The sequence below is a fragment of the Macaca mulatta genome, chromosome 7 (assembly GCF_049350105.2).
Source record: "Macaca mulatta isolate MMU2019108-1 chromosome 7, T2T-MMU8v2.0, whole genome shotgun sequence".
Taxonomy (NCBI): Eukaryota; Metazoa; Chordata; class Mammalia; order Primates; family Cercopithecidae; genus Macaca; species Macaca mulatta.
Genome location: NC_133412.1, coordinates 140,400,573 through 140,422,327, shown reverse-complemented (window position 1 = coordinate 140,422,327; position 21,755 = coordinate 140,400,573). Strand labels below are relative to the sequence as shown.

Below are 21,755 nucleotides of genomic sequence, written 5' to 3'. Positions count from 1 at the left end.
TGGCCACTGGTGACTGGCTATCTCTAGCCCCTCTTTGCATTCCCAAAGGTTGAAGGTGGGGCCCCATGCCTTGGTCTTTCTGGCAACTAGCCCACTAACCTGAAGTTATTTAGGGGCCTGCCAAGAGCTGACTCACTGAAACAAAAGACGCTCTTATCACCCTCATTCAAACAAAAGACTCTCTTATCACTTCCATGCTTAAGAAAATTCCAAGGGATTTAGAAGCTCTAGGTCAGTTGTCAGGGACAAAGACCAAATATATATTTCTTATTGTATCATAGCCATATTAAGGGCTGAGATACTAAGTCAAAAAGATACAACCCCCTACGCTACCCTTAAGGAACTTATTTACAATTTATAGGCTCAAAGTTCTTCACTTTAACTCAAGTACTTTTTTTTTGGACACAGGTTCTCGTTCTGTTGACCAGGCTGGAGTGCAATGCTGCCATCATGGTTCACTGCAGCCTCAACTCCCAGGCTCAAGAAATCCCCTCGCTTTAGCCTCCCGAGTAGCTGGGACTACAGGTGCACACCACCACGTCCAGCTAATTTTTGTGTTTTTTTTTTTTTTGAGACGGAGTCTCACGCTGTTGCCCAGGCTGGAGTGCAGTGGCGCGATCTCGGCTCACTGCAAGCTCCGCCTCCTGGGTTCACGCCATTCTCCTGCCTCAGCCTCCTGAGTAGCTGGGACTACAGGCGCCCGCCACCACGCCCGGCTAATTTTTTGTATTTTTAGTAGAGACGGGGTTTCACTGTGGTCTCGATCTCCTGACCTTGTGATCCGCCCGCCTCGGCCTCCCAAAGTGCTGGGATTACAGGCTTGAGCCACCACGCCCGGCCATTTTTGTGTTTTTTGTAGAGACGGGGTCCCACTACGTTGCCCAGGTTGGTCTCAAACTCCTGGGCTCAAGCAGTCCTCTTGTCTTGGCCTCCCAAAATATTGGGATTTCAGGCATGAGGCACTGTGCCCAGCCTCATGTACATTTTTAAACACTAGGTAAAGTAGAAAATGGCTTTCATCGAAAAGTTTCTAATCTTACCAAAAAGACAAAGTTAAGTTTTAAGGCAGGCTTATAGACAAAGCAGAAAAGCCAAGGGCTTTGGGATCAAATAAATTAATTCAAATCCTTTCTATCACTTATAATAGGACTATGGATAAAATATTTAATCTCTCTGAGCCTCTATTTCCTCATTTGTAAAAAGGAAAATGCTGACAAAGAACTTGAAATGTAGTTGTTAATATTTAAGAAATACACTCAAAGGATAAGCATACAGCATAACACATTAAGAGGCATAGCAAGGGATACAATTCTGGATAAGAGGGGAAAGCAGAAAGCATTGTGATTTGGTCAAACGAACTATCAATCTTGCTATAAATTTTAAGTATAAAAGGATAAGGTATAAAATATAGAAGGATAAGATTCCTTTAAGATGCCTACAAAAACTATGAAATTTATTTTCATTAACTCTAAGTATGTACTGATTACCCTTATGCAAATCATTATTGTGAAAAACATTTGCAGGTCATTTATATAGTCGATGAATCACCTGGATCAGAGACTTGTACCTGGGGTTCATGACCTAATTTCCACGAATCTGTGCATATTGTAGTAACAGTGTGTGTGTTTCAGAGAAAGGGCCCAGATGACTATCAGAGTTACAAAACAACCTGTTTAATACTAGAATTTTTTGTTTAATATTAGACAGTTAAATCTGCATGTCCAGTATACATAAACTGGAGTTATATACAGTTTTCAATGTGAGGCAATGTGATTTCCAATACTAAGACAGAAGAACCACTGTTTAACGCATAACTTATTTTCTTCCAGATTTTTTTGGTCAGTAAATATTTGAGTGTCTAGTACTTCCGAGCATAAATGAACATCAAACAGTAGTCACAACCCTCAATAACTTACAGATGAGTTACAAAAAAGAATAAATTGTTAATGCATACTTTTCTAAAATTTTAAGAACTAAAACTTAATTGCCAATAGGAGGGTATGGAACGTTCCTAGAGGAAGGAAGAGTGGGTGGACAAGCTGAATTTTAAATGAAATTATGAACACAGCCTCTTGGAGAAGGGTCACTTTAGTCTATCTACATCAGTGGTTTTCAAGTTGTAGGATGTGACCCATTTGTGTGCCATATAAGGGCTCTAGTGAATCTCAACCAACTTCATAAAAATAGAACAGCTTTATCTTGCTAGAAACTCAGAAAAAAGACTTTCTGAAGCTTTACTTACATTTCAAACATAACATAAAAATGAGTATCTAAATATGGATACTCTTTAAGTACAACCAAGTCCTAGCAGAGCACCTAGCTCACTACATTCATAGAAGCAGTCAATCATGTTAAATGAATGCAGTTTTAAAGGCACTTCTAAAACACACAAGCAAAATACAGAATGCCGACTTCTTACATCAAAGCAAAATAATGTATTTTAAGTGACATTCTAAAACCTTTTCTGTGACAATGTAAAACTCTCAAAATACAATATTTTGACACAAAATCCTCAACTGTTTGTGTGAAGCTTCTCAAATTGTGAAGCCAATTATGATTTATATCAAAAAAGCATAACTCAAAAGATAACTATAAACACATAATTAAAATTTCTAATATTTGGATGTATTAGATATACTACAAACTAAAAAACCTGACTCTCCTTAATTATTTCACATATGTTGGTTTGTGACAAAGCACTGTGCAGTCTTGAAACAAAAAGTAAGTGAATATGTATTAAGTATCTGCTATGTGTTAGACATTTTGCTAGGTGCTTTCCATATCTTATCTTAATTTTTTCAATCATCTTTCAAAGTGGCTACATGTCATAGGTGAGAAAAGTGAGGGCTGGCCTAGAATTACAGCATGAAATAAATACCCCAAGGCTCCTTCTATTACAGTACTACAATTACTGTCATTTCTCCCACTGATTTTTTGCCTTAAAACATTGGTATGAGGCCAAGCATGGTGGCTCACGCCTGTAATCCCAGCACTTTGGGAGGCAGAGATGGGCAAATCACCTGAGGTCAGGAGTTCAAGACCAGCCTGGCCAACATGGTGAAACCCTGTCTCCACAAAAATACAAAAATTAGCCGGGCATGATGGCAAGTGCCTGTAATCCCAGCTACTCGGGAGGCTGAGGCGGGAAAATCACTTGAACCCAGGAGGCAGAGGTTGCAGTGAGCCGAGATAATGCCTGGGCGACAGAGTGAGACTCAGTCTCAAAAAAAAAAAAAAAATTGGTATGTAGGCCAGGTGTGGTGGCTCATGCCTGTAACCCCAGCACTTCACGAGGCCAACTTGAGAGGATCACTTGAGTCAAGGAGTTCGAGACTAGCCTGAGCAACATAGTGAGGCCCCATCTCTATTTCAAAAAAAAAAAAAAAAAAAAATGTTGGCATGTAAACTAAGACCAGAGGTCAAATCAGGCACACCTTATTTTTATAAGTAAAGTTTTATTGGAAAAGTCATGCTCATTTGTTTGGCTACCTCTGCCACTCTAACAACAGAACTGAGTACTTGCAACAGAGACAATAGGGCCCATGAAGCTAAAATATTTAGAGTTATTGACCCCTGCCTTAAAGAAGCAAAACGCTAAGAATCCTAGAGGCCTCAAAATTTCAATGTCTTTGAGGGTCTTTGAGACTGTCAACTGAAGAAAAAAACTATAAAATTATATGAGACAGCCAAATTGTTTTAATTTTTATAATGTTATATCATAATTAGTCCAATTTATAAAAACAACAAAATTAAAAAGCTTGATTATGAAGTTACTGTTTCATAATTAAGCTGTTTTCTGGTCAGATATAGTGACTCACATCAGTAATCCCAAAGACTTGGGAGGCGGAAGTAGGAGAGTTACTTGAGCCTAGGAGTTTGAGGCTGCAGTGAGGTATGATCACACCACTGTACTCCAGCTTGGGTGACAGGGTAAGATCCCATCTCTAAATAAATTAATTAACTAAAATAAAAAATAAACTGTCTCTGTAGCTTGAATTGATGAAGGAAAAAATCTCACAATTCAAAATATATTTAATGAGCATGTGTCATGCACCCACATTTCTCATGAAGGAACATACTCAATTCAAAACAAAATGGCACCTGGCTTCTTCTTACTAGCATTTCGTTTTTTATTTCACTTCACACTTTTTGATTTAATACATTTACTGAGCCAGGTGTGAGTGGCATGTGTCTATAGTCCCAGTTAGTGAGGAGACTGAGGCAGGAGGATCACTTCTGCCCAGGAGTTCAAGTCCAGCCTAGGCAACAGAGTGAGACCTTACCTCTTTAAAAAAAAAAAAAAATCACTGAAATCATTCTAATCTGTATTCTAAGCTGAACATTTACATGATTAACCAAGAGTCTATATTTGATTTTCTGGTATGAGGAAGGAGTTTTCTTTTTTTCTTTTTTTTTTTTTTTGAGACAGAGTCTTGCTCTGTCACCCAGGCTGGAGTACAGTGGCGCTATCTCGGCGCACTGCAAGCTCCGCCTCCTGGGTTCCCGCCATTCTCCTGCCTCGGCCTCCTGAGTAGCTGGGACTACTGGCACCTACCACCACGCCTGGCTAATTTTTTTGTATTTTTAGTAGAGACGGGGTTTCACCGTGTTAGCCAGGATGGTCTCGATCTCCTGACCTCGTGATCTGCCCACCTCGGATTCCCAAAGTGCTGGGATTACAGGTGTGAGCCACAGTGTCCAGCCTGTTTTTTTTTTTTTTCTGAGACGGAGTCTCGCTCTGTCGCCCAGGCTGGAGTGCAGTGTGGTGCGATCTCGGCTCACTGCAAGCTCCGCCTCCCGGGTTCACGCCATTCTCCTGCCTCAGCTTCCCGTGTAGCTGGGACTACAGGCGCCCGGCACCACGCCCGGCTAATTTTTTGTATTTTTAGTAGAGACGGGGTTTCACCATGTTAGCCAGGATGATCTCCATCTCCTGATTTCGTGATCCGCCTGCCTCAGCCTCCCAAAGTGTTGGGATTACAGGCGTGAGCCACTGCACCCGGCCGACTCTTTTTTTTTTTAAAACTTCATGGTTTTCATTCTAAGCAAAAACCTCCAAATCATATCATTTTATCTTAATTCAAAATACAATTCACTATCCAAATCCATTTATTCATTCATTCATTCACTCGTCTGTCACCCAGGCTGGTCTTGAACTGAGCTCATGCAATCCTCCCGTCTCAGCCTCCTGAGTAGCTGAGAGGCGCGAACCACCATGCCTAGCTTCTCCAAGTCTACTTATCTAAACTACCCAGAAGAGGAATGTTTGGTTACAGTGACACAAATAACATTTTCTTTATTAGTAATTTTCAAAAAACTTTTTTTTAGAGACCAGGTCTCACTGTGTTGCCTGGGCTGTAGTGCAGTGACTATTCAAAGGTGTGATCAGAGAGCACTGCAGCCACCTGGGCTCAAGTAATTCTCTCATTTCAGCCTCCTGAGTAGCTGGGACTACAGTATGAACCACCACACCCGGCTCTCATTTAGTAATTTTAAATAAGAGTCCTCCAATATACAAACTCTAGAATAAATCAAGAAAATTTAAGACCTACTAAAATGTAAAATGTAGGTAACTGTCAATGAATACCTTGACTCTACCAACTTCATTAAGTATTTTAGTTCACAAAATCTTAATTTGGTTTCTTTAAAAAAAAAAAAAAAAAGAGATCTTGTTATGTTGCTCAGGCTGGACTCAAACTCCTGGGCTCAAGCGATCCTCCCACCTCAGCCTCCCAATTGGATGGGGCTACAGGCATGTGACATTGCTCCTTCTTCATTTTTAAGAATAAATGTTAATGTATATTAGTTTTAAAAAGTCCAAAATGATTTTTCTTTAAAATAACCCGAGTTAGTCCCAGAAACATGCAAACATGGTTCAACATTTGAAAAATCAGTGTAACTCACCATATTAACAGATTAAAGAAAAAAAGTTAACACAATCATCTCAATACATGCAGAAAAGGCAGATGATAAAATTCAACATCCATTCATATTTAAAAAACAAACCCTCAGTAACCTAGGAACAGAAGAAAACTTCCTTAACCTCCTTAAGAGAATGCACAAAATGACCTACAGCTGATATCATGTTTTAAAGGTGAAAGACTGAATACTTTTCAAGAAAGTGAGTGAGAGGTCAGGCACTGTGACTCATGCCTGTAATCCCAGCACTTTGGGAGGCTGAGGTGGGTGGATTGCTTCCGCCCAGGAGTTCGAGACCAGCCTGGGCAACATGGCGAAGCCCTGTCTCTACTAAATACATAAAAAATTAGCTGGACATGGTGGCACTTGCCGGGGGTCCCAGCTACTCAAGAGGCTGGGATGGGAGAATCAACTGAGCCCAGAAAGTTGAGGCTCCTGTGAGCCGTGTTGCGCCACTACACTTTAGCCTGGGGATACAGTGAGACTCTATCTTAAAAAAAAAAAAAAAAAAAGTGAACAAGACAAAGATGCTACTTCTCAGCTCTCCTATTCGATATCTCAGTGGAAGTCCTAGCCAAGCCAATACAGTAAGTTAAGGAAAAGAAATAAAAGGCATACAGACTAGAAGGAAAGAAAAGTTTTGAACACGACTGTCTACTTAGAAAATTCTAAAAAAAAATTATTAAAATAAAAAAGCTTCTAGAGCTAACAAGGGAGTTTAGCAAAAAGTCAGGATACAAAGTCAATATACAAAAATTAATTTCTATATACTATCAGTGATCAATTGGAATCTGATTTTTTAAAATTACCATTTACAACAGGACCAAAAAATTAAAATAATTAGGTATAGACTTAGTAAAGTATTTGAAAGATCTGCATATTGAAAACTACAATCTCACATAAATGGAGAGAAGCAGCACGTTCATAGATTAGAAGACTCAAATTATTAAGATGTCAATTATATTCAGGTTGATCTCTAAATTAAACACAATCTCCATCAAAATCCCAACAGAACGTATACATTAGCAAGAAGATTATTCTAAATATTATACAGAAAGGCAAAGGAACTAAAAATAGCCATAACAATTTTGAAAAAGAATACAGTTGGAAGAGTCACATTACCTAATATGAACACTTATTTTTTTTTTTTTTTTTTTTTTTTTTTTGAGACGGAGTCTCACGCTGTTGCCCAGGCTGGAGTGCAGTGGCGCGATCTCGGCTCACTGCAAGCTCCGCCTCCCGGGTTCCCGCCATTCTCCTGCCTCAGCCTCCTGAGTAGCTGGGACTACAGGCGCCCGCCACCGCGCCCGGCTAATTTTTTGTATTTTTAGTAGAGACGGGGTTTCACTGTGGTCTCGATCTCCTGACCTTGTGATCCGCCCGCCTCGGCCTCCCAAAGTGCTGGGATTACAGGCTTGAGCCACCGCGCCCGGCCTATGAACACTTATTTTAAAGCTATAGTAGGACAGGGGCAGTGGCTCACGCCTGTAATCCCAGCACTTTGGGAAGCCGGGGCAGGTGGATCACGAGGTCAGGAGATCAAGACCATCCTGGCCAACATGGTGAAACCCCGCCTCTACTAAAAATACAAAAATTAGCTGGGCGTGGTAGTGCTTGCTTGTAATCCCAGCTACTTGGGAGGCTGAGGTAGGAGAATTGCTTGAACCCAGGAGGTGGACGTTGCAGTGAGCCGAGATCGTGCCACTGGACTCCAGCCTGGCAATAGAGCGAGACTCCATCTCAAAAAAAAAAAAAAAAAAAAAAAAAAAAAAAAGCTATAGTAGGCCAGGTGCGATGGCTAACCCCTGTAATCCTAGCACTTTTGGAGGTTGAGGTGGGAGGATCCCTTGTGCTCAGATGCTCAACACCAGCTTGGGCAACATAGGGAGATCTTGTCTCTACAAAAAAATTTTAAAAATTGGCCTGGCATGGTGGCATACCTATAGTACCAGCCACTGGGGCAAGGGGAGGATGGCTTGAATCCAGGAGGTTGAGGCTGCAGTGAGCCATATTCACACCACTGTATTCCAGCCTGGGCAACAGAGTGAGACCCTGTCTCAAAAATTTTTTAAATAATACAGCCTGGGCAACATAGCCAAAACCTCATCTCTACAAATAATTTTAAAACTTAGCCAAGTGTGGTGGCACGCCTGTGGTCCCAGCTAATTGGGAGGATCGCTTGAACCTGGGAGGCCAATGCTGCAGTGAGCAGAGATCACTGCACTCCAGCCTGAGCGACAGAGAGAGACTCTGTCTCTAAATAAAAAAGGATAGACAAAATAGATCAATTGAACGGTCCATAAACAAATCTAAACAAATGTAGTCAAATAGTTTTTGACAAAGAGACAAGGGGAATTCAATGGGAAAAAGATCACGTTTTCAACAAATGGTCATGGAACAACTGGACAAATAAATGAAACTCAACCTGTACTTTTCTCATTTTATATGAAAATAAACTCAAAATGGAACATAGATCTAAAAATAAAATTACAATATAAAACTTGGAAAAAAAATAGGATAAAAACCTCTCTGACCTTGGACTGAGCAAAGAGTTCGTAGATACAATATTCGAATTTTAAAAATTAATAATTTGGACTTTCTCAAAATTTAAAACTTCTATACTTCAAAAGTAATGAAGTATAAAAGTTATGAGGATGAAAAGGCAAGCCAGAGTGGAAGAAAACCTTCGTAAATCACCTATCTGACAAAAGATAAAGGACTATAAAGAACTTTTGGGGCAGTGGCTCATGCCTGTAATCCCAACACTTTGGGAGGCGGAGGCAGGAGAATCACTTGAGCCCAGGAGTTCTGAGACCAGCCTGGGAAACATAGTGAGACCCCATCCCTAAAAAGAAAAAAAAAAAAAAGGAAAAAAGAATAAGATAATAATAAATTCAGCAATAACAATCCAATTTAAAAATGGGCAAAAGCTTCAGACACTTTATCAAAGATAAACAGATGGCAAATAAGTACATGAAAAGATGCTCAACATCCTCAGTCATGGGGGAAATGCAAAGAAAAATCCCAACGAGATACTATTAAAATGGTTAAACCTAAAGACTGACCATACCAAGTGCTGACAGGAATGTAAAGCAACTGGACCTCTCATATATTGCTGGTGGAAATGCAAAGTGGTTCAGCCACTTCAAGCACAGCTTGACAGTGTATTAATTTCCTATGCCAATGTAACAAATTGCCACAAATTTAGTGGCTTAAAACAACAGAAATTATTTTACAGTCCTACAGGTTAGAAGTCTGGCATATGTCTCCCTTGGCTAAAATTACTGGCAGGGCTGCTTTCTTTTCTGGAGGCTCTAAAGAGTAACCCATTTCCTAGCCTCTTCAAGAGTCTAGAGACCACTCATATTCCTTATTTGTGGCCTGCTCTCCTCCATCTTCAAAGCCAGCAACTCTGCACTTCTCTGACCATTGTTACATCTTTTTTTCCTGACTCTACTCTTCTGCCTCTCTCTTTCCTTTTTTTAAAGATTCTGTGACACACTGGGACCACCTGAATAATCCACAATAATCTCCCTAAAGTCATCTAATTAGCAACCTTAATTTGCCTTTGCCATGTAAGCAAACACATTCACAGGTTCCAGGGACTAGAATATCTTTGAAAACCTTTATTCTGTCTGCCACAGATAGGTCTTTTTTTTTTCATTTTAAGATAAAAGTAGGCTATACCTACCACATTCCATTTACTTAAGAGAAACAAAAACTTAGGTTTACACAAAAACCTATTTGCAAAGATTTACAGCAACTTCACTCAGTCACAAAAACCTGAAAACAACTCGAATGTCCTTCAACTGGTGAATGGATAGGTGATGGAACTGTTCTTTACCTTGATTGTGCTAGTTGCACAGCTCTCTGAGTTGGAATTGTACAATGAAAAGAGTTAATTTCATTTCATGTAAATTAAATATTTTTTAAAGAAAGGAAGCAATTATATCATTTCTCATCCCTCAGATTAGCAAAAATTTTTAAATCTTACAATGCCAATTGTGGGCAAGGACATGAAGCCACTGTCACTCATACTGTTTGCAGGAATGTAAATGGCTACAGCATTAAAAAGGATAATTTGGCTGTAGCTAGTAATGTTGAAAACGCGTATCAACCTATTATCAGCAATTCCACTTATAGGTAGGTATACATACATTCTAGGAAAGCCTCCACACATGCGCTCAAGGAGACATGCACAAAGATATTCATTAAACATTGTTTGAAATATTAGAAAACTGAAAACTCTTCAGTAAGGAAATGAATTGCAGTTAGTGGTTACTAAAAAAGAAAAGGGAAAAAATGCATGACAGAAAGAATCAACCCTGCCTGTTAAGTGATTTGGAGAAGGCAACTTACTGGTTTAACAATAAGACATCCTGAGAAGAGCAGTGAACTTAGAATATGGAGACAAGCATTTTAGCATTCATGTAGTTCCAAGTCTGCCACTAACTAGCAGTCAGACTACGGATTACTTAACTCCTTCAACCCTCACTGTCTTTTTCGTGGAAAATGAAGAGGTTAAGATTACTTCTAACTCAACGATCCTATGATTCAGTAAATATATGACCAAAAATTATAAAGGCCGGGTGTGGAGGCTCACGCCTGTAATCCCAGCACTTTGGGAGGCAGAGGCGGGCGGATCATGAGGTCAGGAAATCGAGATCATCCTGGCTAACACGGTGAAACCCCGTCTCTACTTAAAAAAAAAAAAATACAAAAAATTAGGTGGGCATGATGGCGTGGGCCTGTAGTCCCAGCTACTCGGGAGGCTGAGGCAGGAGAAAGGCCTTAACCCGGGAGGCGGAGCTTGCAGTGAGTCGGGATCGCGCCACTGCACTACAGCCTGAGTGAGATATATGTGTGTGTGTGTGTGTGTGTGTGTGTGTGTGTGTGTGTGTATTCTGGCGGGGGGTGTGTGTGCGTGTGTGTGTGTATTCTGGCGGTGGCCCACGCCTGTAATCCCAGCACTTCGGGAGGCCGAGGCGGGTGGATCACCTGAGGTCAGAAGTTCGAGGCCAGCCTGGCCAACAGGTGAAACCCCGTCGCTACTAAAAATACAAAAATTAGCCGGGTGTGGTGGCAGGCGCCTGTAGTCCCAGCTAGCTGGAAGGCTGAGGCAGGAGAATCAGTTGAACCCGGGAGATGGAGACTGCAGTGAGCCAAGATCGCGCCACTGCACTCCAGCCTGGGCAACAGCGAGACTCTGTCTCGCAAAAAAAAAAAGAAAAAGAAAAAGAAAAGAAAATTATATTGTAAAGCACATATGTCAAGACACTATTTTTTCTAGACACTCTGAAATCAGAAAATATCAGAGAAACAGGGCATCTCAGTATAACCTATTAAATTGATCAAGTTTCTTGGAATGTGTGATAAAATTTTATTTTTTAAATTTTTTCCATGACAGCCCTCAGGAGATCCTGAAAACATGTACCCCGTGATGAGATTTTTAATCAAAACCATAATTCAAGATCATGTAAAAGCTAAATCCACTGTACTGACTTGGGTCACCCTCAGGAAGAACTTATATATTCTCTCCCGTTTTAACATTCTAAAACAAGTTAATGTTAATCAATCCACCTTAACTTGTCAAGTTCAAGTCCGTCTAGCCAAAAGTAATTCAGGTACATGGTAAAATTTACTCGATTTTTAAAGATTAAATAATGAATTGCTTTTCCTACTGTTGCCTTTTTTATCTATAAATCTCTTACATTATAATTTAATAGCTCATCCTACTGCAAATAGAAAGCCTATAAAACCTATCCACAATACGCTATGTCCACAGGGATCTAGTAAAAAAAAAAAAAAAAATCGGTAGTTCTTAATTCAAGGACGCTTATTTAATAAGTTTCATTACCACCAATACTTTAAAGACACCAATAACCAACACGTCATTTGTTCCTACTGCAGAATTTAACAGGTTATTAACTTCTGGTAAAATCCAAAAGCATAATTAGTAAACTATCATTAAAACATGATATTGTTTTTTTAAAAAATCGGAAATATTAACACCTTTCACTGTGTCAAATCAAAATTTCAAAATTTTTGTTCAACTGACTTTCCGAATCTAAATTTTTACTATTCTAAACAAGTATGGAGACAAAACACACACTCTATACTACGTCTAAAATCTTCCCAATCATCAGATTTTAATTTTAGCATAAACTGCCAAGAAAAACCTTTCGACCGAAACTTACATTCCATACACATTACTGTACGTCAATCAACAGAAGGTGAGTTATGATCATTAGAAAGTTACATAATTTACTACAAAGATCGTTTCAAGCAACCTTCATTAAACATAGAATACAACAATGTACAGGCTTCAAATTCAACGTGCAACCTTAAATTATCAGAAACCATCAACAAAATTAGGCTTTTCTTTAAAACTGGTCACAAGGAAGCAGGAACTGTTTGCCTGTTTAAGAACGCAATAGGCAGCAGAATACCAGCAGCTGAGTCAGGCAGAGGAACGCTGACTACATTCTGACTTCTAAAGGAAAGCGTTCCCTCGCCGGATTCCCAGACCCGGCCGGGGGGAGTCCCGCGCGTCGCGACATCGGGGCGGGAGCGCAGGGGGCAGACGACTCCCCGCCGCGCCCCCTGCACCTCGGGCCCGGCTGGCTGTGGCCCGCGCCAAGGTGCATGCCCAGCCAAGCAGAAGGAGCGGGCACCGCGCAGGCAGCGTTGCTCCGAGGGACAAAGGTTGGGCTCACACCCTCCACCGCCGAAGCTGCCGCGCCTGAGGAAGCCCGCCTGGCGGCCCGGGGTCTCCCGCTGGCCAGAGTTTGAGCGGCGTGTGGGGGAAGGGGAGCCCGGCCGCCCCTCCCCCGCCGCGCTCCCGGGGACCTGTTGATTAAGATCTCCACAGCCCAGCCGCCGCCGAACCACCTCTTACCTCCGCGCCTCGGCTCCGCGGAGCCTCCCGCCCGGCTGCTCCTAAGCACTGCAGAAGCGACAGCTCTCCGGCGGCCCTTAAAATACCGGATAAAGAATCCAGAAACTCCCGACTCCCCACCTCAGAATCCTTAGTCCCCGCCCCCGCCCCACCGCCAACCTCCTCCGTCGCCGCCGTCGCCGCCGCAGCCGCCAGCAACTCCACTTCTAGACCGCGCGAGACCGGCCCCTGCGGCCGCCGCGAGACCGCGCACGCGCCCCCGGGACTCTGGCGCAGCGGGCGCGCGGATCCCAGTCCCACCCCGCCCGTGAGAGGCTGGCGCGGCTCGCCCAATCCCGAGCCGGCGCGGAGAGAGCGCCCGGTCATTGGTCCTCTCCACAGCTCCCGCCGGGTGCGCGCAGTCGCGCGCCTCTAAGTCTAAAACCCGGGCTGCTAGGAGCTGGCTGTCCCTGCGGAGCCGCTTCGGGGTTTGGCCCGCGGGCTGTGTGGGGACGCGAGGCTTCCCTGGGTTTCTACATCCCTTGGCTGTTCTGTCTCTGGATGACGGCTCCTGAAGAAAATCCGAGTCCTCCTGAAGAGATTCCTCATGTCCTGTCTAGTTAGTCTCACAATCTAACATTTCTTTTTTTAAAAAAAATGACGTAAACACCTGGATGTGTGCAGTGTTCCACAGAAGACTCCAGAAAGCCACCAGCAGCACTGACTTCTGAAAACCAGAAAGCAAGGATGGCAAGGACTAGAACTATTTCCCAGAAGTCTCCCGAAGGGACAGAGAGTTACGCAGACCAGCCCATGTCCCGGGCATGGCTGGCGCCCTCGGGACCTGGATGTGCCACCCTTGGAATGGGGCAGGGCTCTGGCGGGTGCGGGCGGAAGTCAGAGCAGATTGGAGTACGTTCTAAGGAGAAATACCAGCAAATGTGTCTCGACACTTGCAATAAAAGCCCTCGGATGGTCTCTGTCTTGACAGTACCTTCCGAGGAAGCCCATCCCACCTTTGAACCCTTGCAAGGTTTGTTAATCGACCTCTCCTTCTATGAGGCCAAAATATGCTTATGATTCCAGCCGAGGTGTACGGTTTCCCCCAGGGGGCATAGTCCTCCCTCAAAGCCTTCGTATATGCCATTTCCATTTCTCTCGGTTTTCCTCATTTTGTCCCACTGTGTTTTTCCATCTCGCAACGTCCTCAGGTCCTGACTTTCAAGTTCTTTCACATTCTTCCCCATTACGCTCCTCTGGACAGCCTATGGATTGTTAGTGTCCCTCACTAAGGACACTGTGATGCTCTGAACGAAGCAAACTATTGTTCGTGGTGGTGAAGATCTTTGGGGATGCCTACCCTTCCCAGATTTGTTATCCCTCTCAAATCTGATAAGCATTCTGTCCAAGTGTTTAATAAGACAGAGCTGAGGACAGAAGTCTGCTGTATGCCACTAAAGACCTTAATGCTCCTGTCATCAAAAAATTTCTCAGTAGGCTTCGAATACAGATGGACGACACAACCGAACTGTCTTCTTGGCCCATATTCCTCCACAAAGATGCCAGAACTGGCGAAATGCCTAACTGAAATCCAGATAAAGTCTCCAGGATTCCTAGAAACTATTAGCCATACCCCAAAAGGAAAAAAACGGTTAGTGTGTTTGACTTACTTCCTTTTCTAAGTTCGTTTGTTTTTGTTTTTGTTTGAGAGGGGGTTTTGCTCTTTTGTCCAGGCTGGAGTAAAGTGGCACGATCTTGGATCGCTGCAACCTCTGCTCCCCGGGTTCAAGCGATTCTCCTCCCTCAGCCTGCCCAGTATCTGGGATTGCAGGTGCCCGCCACCACGCCCGGCTAATTTTTGTATTGTTAGGAGAGACGGGGTTTCGCCACATTGGCCAAGCTGGTCTTGAATTCCTGACCTCAGGTAATCCACCTTTCTCAGCCTTCCAAAGTGCTAGGATTACAGGCGTGAGCCACTGTGCCCAGCCTCTAAGTTCTTAAATATATAACATAAATAATAATTCAAGAAGCTTCCTCCAGCTCCTCAATGAATTCTTCTTTCTCTAGCTTATATATTTCTCATCTTTGGCACTATTGACATTTGGGCTGGATAATTCTTGTGGGGACTGTCCTGTGCATCATAGGATGTTTAGGAGCATCCCCAGCCTCTACCCGCTAGGTGCCAGTAGCATCACCCTCCCCAATGTGACAATCAGAAACGTCTCCAGACATTACCAAAGCTCATGGGGAGAGATGGGCAAAATCATCTTCAGGTAAGAACTGCAGATCTAGCTGTTCAAAGAAAGGACCTCTTTGGAAAGATAGTATATCTTTATCCATAACTTCTAATCTCTTGGCCCCAGGCAGTTTTTCTTTTTTCTTTCTTTCTTTTTTTTTTTGAGACGGTGTCTCGCTCTGTTGCCCAGGCTGGAGTGCAGCGGCGCGATCTTGGCTCCCTGCAAGCTCCGCCTCCCAGGTTTACGCCATTCTCCTGCCTCAGCCTCCCGAGTAGCTGGGACTACAGGCGCCCGCCACCACTCCCGGCTACTTTTTTGTATTTTTTTAGTAGAGACGAGGTTTCACCGTGTTAGCCAGGATGGTCTTGATCTCCTGACCTGGTGATCCGCCCGTCTCAGCCTCCCAAAGTGCTGGGATTACAGGCTTGAGCCACCGCACCCGGCCGGCAGTTTTTCAAAACAACAAAATACACACACAAAAAAAGCCTCCATCCAAATGAACCCTCCAAGTACCTAGCCTTGCTTCCTCAGCTGCTTAGATACCGTCACAGGACCCCACCCTAATAAAATGATTATTATTGTGAGTGTGAGATAGCAGACCAGCTGCTTATCTCAAAATATGTGAAATTCCTTTTTAAAGTGCTATAACAATTCAGAAGGGCATTTTTTCAGGAAAAGAAGTGCTATAAAAATGTTAGTTAATGGCCTGGCATGGTGGCTTACACCTGTAATCCCAGCACATTGGGAGGCCGAGGTGTATGAATCCCTTGAGCCCAGGAGTTCAAGACCAGCCTTGGCGATATGGCAAAAACCCATCTCTACAGAAAATACAATATTAGGTAGGCATGATGGTATGTGCTTATAGTCCCAGCTACCTGGGAGGCCGAGATAGGAGGATCATCTAGGCCTGGGAGGCTGAAGCTGCGGTGAGCTGAGATCATACAACTGCACTCCAGCCTGGGCAATAGAGTGAGACCCTGTCTCAAAAACAAAAGTTATTTATCCTAAAGATATTTTCATGTTAAAAGAGGGCAGATCCTACAGCAAATAACAAATCTACTCTCTAGTGGGTCAGGTGCAGTGACTCACACCTGTGATCCCAACAGTTTGGGAGGCCAAAGTGGGAGAATTGCTTGAGCCCAAGAATTCAAAACTAGCCTGGGCAACATAGGGAGACCCATCTCTACAAAAAAATTTAACAATTAGCTGGGTGTGGTGGTACGCTCCTGTAGTCCTAGCTATTTGGGAAGCTGAGGTGGGAGGATCCCTTGAGCCCAGGAGATCTAGGCTGCAGTGAGCTGTGATTGTGCCACTGTACTCTAGCCTGAGCAACAGAGCAAGACCATGTCTCAAAAAAAAAAAAAAAAAAAAAGAAAAGAAAAGAAAAAAATAAATCTATTTTCTGGTGAATTGAGCCAATCCCAGAGTCTCTAAGTCATACAAATTACTGGTGTATATGCAAAAACTGAAGGGTAGCTGAAAGAGTGAAAGGTATAGAAACTGGAGGCGTAGTAATTAGATTTGGGTTTTAGCTTTGCTGCTAACTAGTTCTGTGATTTAGATGTGTGACAAGCTTCCTGGGCCTAAATATTCTCATCTATAATGTAAAGGGGTTAACTACTCCTTTTTTCCCCCTAGTTTTAGGATTCTGGTAGCCTCTGCATATAGAGTCTATAACATGGATAGCATAGGAGGTTAAGAGAATATAATATTCCCCCCATAATGGAAAGAAATGGATAATCTGTGGTTTAAAACCCCCTGTCAGAAGGGCTGTTCATCCTTGTCAGAAGGCAGTTCACCTGCTGAGTCACTCTAACAAATTTGTAACTAAATATTATGGGTGAGTAGTGAAAGTCTAACTGTAAAACCGGGAGTAAGGTGGACAGTCACGATAGTAAATACCCTCCCTTCTTCCTCTTCTTGTCATCTGCTTAACTTATTATCTGTCAATATCCCTTATTAAATGTTTATGTAATAACATTTCACACTATTTTATTTCATTAAAAATTTTGAGAAGCCAGTCATGGTGGTGTGTGCCTGTAGACCCAGCTAATCAGGGGACTAAGATGGGAGGATTGTTTGAGCCCAGGAATTCAAGTCCAACCTGGGCAACACAGCAAGACCCCCTTCTCTAAAAATTAAAAAAAAAAGTTTTGGGGGAAACATATTCATGTTGCATTTCAGCCACTTTTAAAAAGGTCTGAAATTTTGATTTTCAAGATTTATTATTCCCTATTATATATCGAATTATGTAGCCTTAACTAAGGCTATTATATCTCCTCTTTGTACTAGTGAAAGCCAGGTTTTCACTAGTATAGTTTTCATAACTTGGCTTTCACTAGTACATCAGTGAATTAGTACTTAGAATTTTCATAAGTGAATTAGTAGCCTAATCACATAATTGTATAAACCAGATGATCAGAGATAATGTATAATAAAAGCAGAATACTCACTGACTCAGATAAAAGAGAAGTTATGAAACAAAAATTACCTACGAATAGTAGTACTAGTAAATAAATATCTTTTTTTTTTTTTTTTTTAAGATGAAGTCTTGCTCAGTCATCCAGGCTGGAGTGCAGTGGTGTGATCTTGGCTCACTGCAACCTCCGCCTCCTGGGTTCAAGCAGTTCTCCTGCCTCAGCCTCCCAGTAGCTGGGATTACAGGCAACTGCCACCACACCTGGCTAATTTTTTTTTTGAATTTTTAGTAGAGACAGGGTTTCACCATGTTGGCCAGGCTGGTCTTGAACCCCTGACCTAAAATGATTTTCCCACCTCGGCCTCCCAAAGTGCTGGGATTACAGGCATAAGCCACCATGCCTGGTCAAATATCTAAAATAAAATAATAAAATAACAAAAAGCAAACCAACAAACAATGAACTTTTTTAATTTAATTGGGTTATTCTTATTTAGATGTTTTATAGCAGAATTTAAACTTTCATAAATCTAGCTAAATATAGTATATCCCTAAGCCAAGAACATTATGCAGTTGTCATATGGAATGGAAGATTCCACTATCTGCATCAGTGTAATTCAGTACAGGTCAGTATTATTCAACTTAATTGGCTTTAACAAATATTCACTCATTTAATGGGTGAAGCATTGTGCTGTAGGCACTGAAATCTGTGTGACAGTCCTTATCGTAGAGGAATAGGAAAGGTAGGAAAAAGGACATGATAAGACAAACAAAATACAAGGAAAAGCATGGTGAATGAACGTAAGTGCTCTAGACTCAAAGAAAGAAAAGGTCTTATACCAGGAGGAGCTTTACTATCTAGTGAAGGTGCAGGTGGGAACAGTGAATAAACTGCTCTGAAAGTACTCACAATAATAGGAAAATCAAGATCTTATACATGGCTTTAAAAAAATAGACATGACTTGGGGAAAGGAGTGGGGAGATGTTGATCAAAGGATAGGAAATTTCAGTTAGGAGGAGTAAGTTCAAGAGCTCTATTTGTACAACATGGTGAGTATATAGTTAATAACAATGTATAGTATACTTTAGTATACTTAAGAGACTAGATTTTAAATGTTCTCACCACAAAACAAATGGTATGTGAGGTAATGTTAATTAGCTTGATGTAGCCATTCCATAATGTAAATGTATTTCAGAATACTATGTTGTATGTCATAAATATGTCTAATTTTTATCAATTTAATTTAAAAATTTTAAAAAGATACACGTAAAACTTTTTCTAAATGTGAATGACTGAGTGAAATAGACAGAGAAAAGAAGCATGAGCTTAATATGGAAACAAGAGTCAACAAAAACCTCAGGGTAGGATATTCAATATTTAGAATGTCAATCATTTATCATTATTTTATTTGTACCCATCTGGGTGGTCCTATGCCAGTCTGGAGAAGTGTCAAGAAATAAAACAGGGTCCATGAGAATTTTTTTTTTGTGAGATGGAGTCTCACTCTGTGACCCAGGCTGGAGTGCAGTGGCAGCGATCTGACTCACTGCAAGCTCCGCCTCCTGGGTTCACTCCATTCTCCTGCCTCAGTCTCCCGAGTAGGTAGGAATACAGGCGCCTGCCACCACACCCGGCTAATTTTTTTGTATTTTTAGTAGAGACGGGGTTTCACCGTATTAGCCAGGATGGTCTCGATCTCCTGACCTCGTGATTCGCCCGCCTCAGCCTCCCAAAGTGCTGGGATTACAGGCTTAAGCAACTGCACCCGGCCCTGAGAAATTTTATTTCCGAGAGAGGAGGTAGGTAAATTTAGGACTTGGAAATATTTCTAATGAAGGAAAGATCAAGACCGAATGTTAAGAAAGAGGAACCGGAGTTTTTTCTGCTTGAAAAGGGCTATAAAATTACCTATATCTTTTCCTCACCAAGCTCCCAATCACACTTTCGTTTTGTGTGAAAAATTTCGATACTACTTTAATTAATATTTACATGTGTGCTGGGCACGGTGGCTCACACCACTGCACTCTAGCCTGGTGGACAGAGTGAGACTCTGTTTCAAAACAAACAAGCAAAGAGTGGAACTCTAATGCCTCTTTTCCTATTCTCTCTTGAACTCACTCCACTTGACATGTAAAGTCACTGATTTCAGCCACTTCGTTAAATGCAAAAGTCAGTTTTCAGTCATCTTATGTGACCTGTCTGCAGTATCTGATGAAGCTGATAATTTTCTCCATTTTCTTCTCTGGGCTTCTGAAACACCATTCTTACTTCCCTTCCCATGTCACTGGAACCTCTTCCTCAAAACCCTTTGCTGGCTCTTATTTATCTCTTTGCTAATATTTGGAGTGTCCCAAAGCTCTAAAATGGAATATTTTACTTTTCTCTTTGCTTGGGTTTGAATCCCAGCTCTGTCACTTGCTAGCTGTCTGATTAGAAGAAAGTCAGTTAATTTCTCTGAAATTCAGCTTCGTTATTTGTAAAATGAGTATAATAAAAGTAGCTATCTCCTACAGTGCTTGTGAAGACAAAGTTAATTTATATATGACAGTGCTTAGAACAGTGCTGGAATAGTATGTATTAACTGTTTGTCTTTATTTTTATCATGATGTTCTTTGTCACTCACTTGCTTTCATCTGGTCTCATGGCTTCAAATTTCGTCTATATACTGTTCACTCCAAATTTATCTTTACTCTGAACTTCTGCCCTAAATTCCAGAATCCTGTATTCATCTATCAGCCGGAATCTTCGTTTAAATTTCTGATGAGTATTGCAAATTTTATATGGCAGAACTATTGATTTTGACGCAGTTTCCAGTTATTCAGGTGTTCTTTCACATGGCACATTCAACCCATCAGGAAATCCTGTTTATCTACCTTCAAAATATATCCAGAATCTAACCACTTCTCCCCATCCCCACTGCTACCACCCTACTCCAGGCCATCATCATCTTTTGCCTGGACTGTTGCACTAGGTTTCTTCCCACCTGTCATGAGACAGACTGGGAGAAGTCAGCCAGAGGAAGGGAGTTTCAGATGGAAATTACAGATCAGATATAGGAGGTAGTGCTAACTAGAAACTTGTAAAACCTGTCAGTAGAAGCAGATATCTGAGGCTTTGCAAATTTCTTTCTCAGAAAAGCCCTACCTTCTCATGTGCTATACTATGGCAGAATTGGAATAGGTATTGGTCTTCCACCAGATCTCATTTATCTCTAATTCTACTATTAAAAGAGCTTGTCCTTCTGTGTATATTTTAGATGAGAACTTATGAAATGTTGATTAAAGTGCTGAACACCCTTTGAAATCGCTCTTCTTCATTAAAGTGAATTCTCACATTTTACCAAGATCCTAGGTGTATTCATGCCTAGTGCATTGGGAGGCCAAGGCGGGTGTATCGCCTGAACTCATGAGTTCATGACCAGCCTGGGCAACATGGTAAAACCCTGTCTCTACAAAAAATACAAAATTTAGCCAGGCGTGGTGGCGCACACCTGTAGTCCCAGCTACTTGGGAGGCTGAGGCAGGAGAATCACTTGAACCTGGGAGGCAGAGATTGCAGTGAGCTGAGATTGTACCACTGCACTCCAGCCTGGGTGACAGAGTGAGACTCTGTCTCCAAAAAAATAAAATAAAATAAAAATGTGTTGATGGAATGGGAGACATGGAAACAGGACAGTGGATCCCTTTTAGGGCTCTTGGAGAAAATAGATACTATTTTCTTTTTTTTTTTCAGAATAATTTTAGAGGAATTTTAAAAGCCGTATTTGGAAATATAAATGGTTTTAAATTTGTAGCTGTGTAATCTGTAGCTGGTGCCGGGACCTGACTAAGTATTTAGACTGAAAGCTTTCAGGCCTCATGGCCTCTGGGTAACACTTCAAGCAAATGCAGGAAGGCAGAACAGCAAACAAGTCTCCCAAGCCTTGTTATCTCAGCTCAGGGCACTGGAGAGCTGAGAACAATTTGGCAACAGGCATAAAAATGCACTGATTTCTTTTCCTTTTAAGTTTAGACTGAATATAGGCTATGAATATACCTAGGATCTTGGTAAAATGTGACAATTCACTTTAATGAAGAAAACGGAGCGATTTCAAAGGGTGTTCAGCACTTTAGTCAACATTTCGAAAGTTCTCATCTAAAATATACACAGAATAGTAGAATTAGAGATAAATCAGATTTTGTGATACATAATTACATGCAAATGTAATTTCTCCCTTGCTGCAGGTCAGGAAGCCAGAAGCAGCTTAGCTGGGTGGCTCTGACACCAGCTTAGCTGGGTGTCGGCTGGGATTGCAGTCACCTGAAG

General features: G+C 41.9%; 1 protein-coding gene across 8 annotated transcripts in view; it reads right to left on the bottom strand.

Annotated features, from left to right (window-relative positions):
- The window catches only part of PALS1 (protein associated with LIN7 1, MAGUK p55 family member), a 93,887-nt gene extending 80,821 nt beyond the window's left edge, over positions 1 to 13,066 (bottom strand). For 4 of the 8 annotated variants that reach the window (XM_015143958.3, XM_015143959.3, XM_077941195.1 and 1 more), the window contains exon 1: positions 12,818 to 13,066. The gene's annotated coding sequence lies outside the window, so the exon portion shown is untranslated. Of the gene's footprint in view, positions 1 to 12,368; positions 12,492 to 12,817 lie in introns of those variants that run through there. The other 4 variants (XM_028852040.2, XM_077941197.1, XM_077941196.1 and 1 more) reach the window with 2 other exon arrangements.
- Positions 13,067 to 21,755: the final 8,689 nt, after the last annotated feature.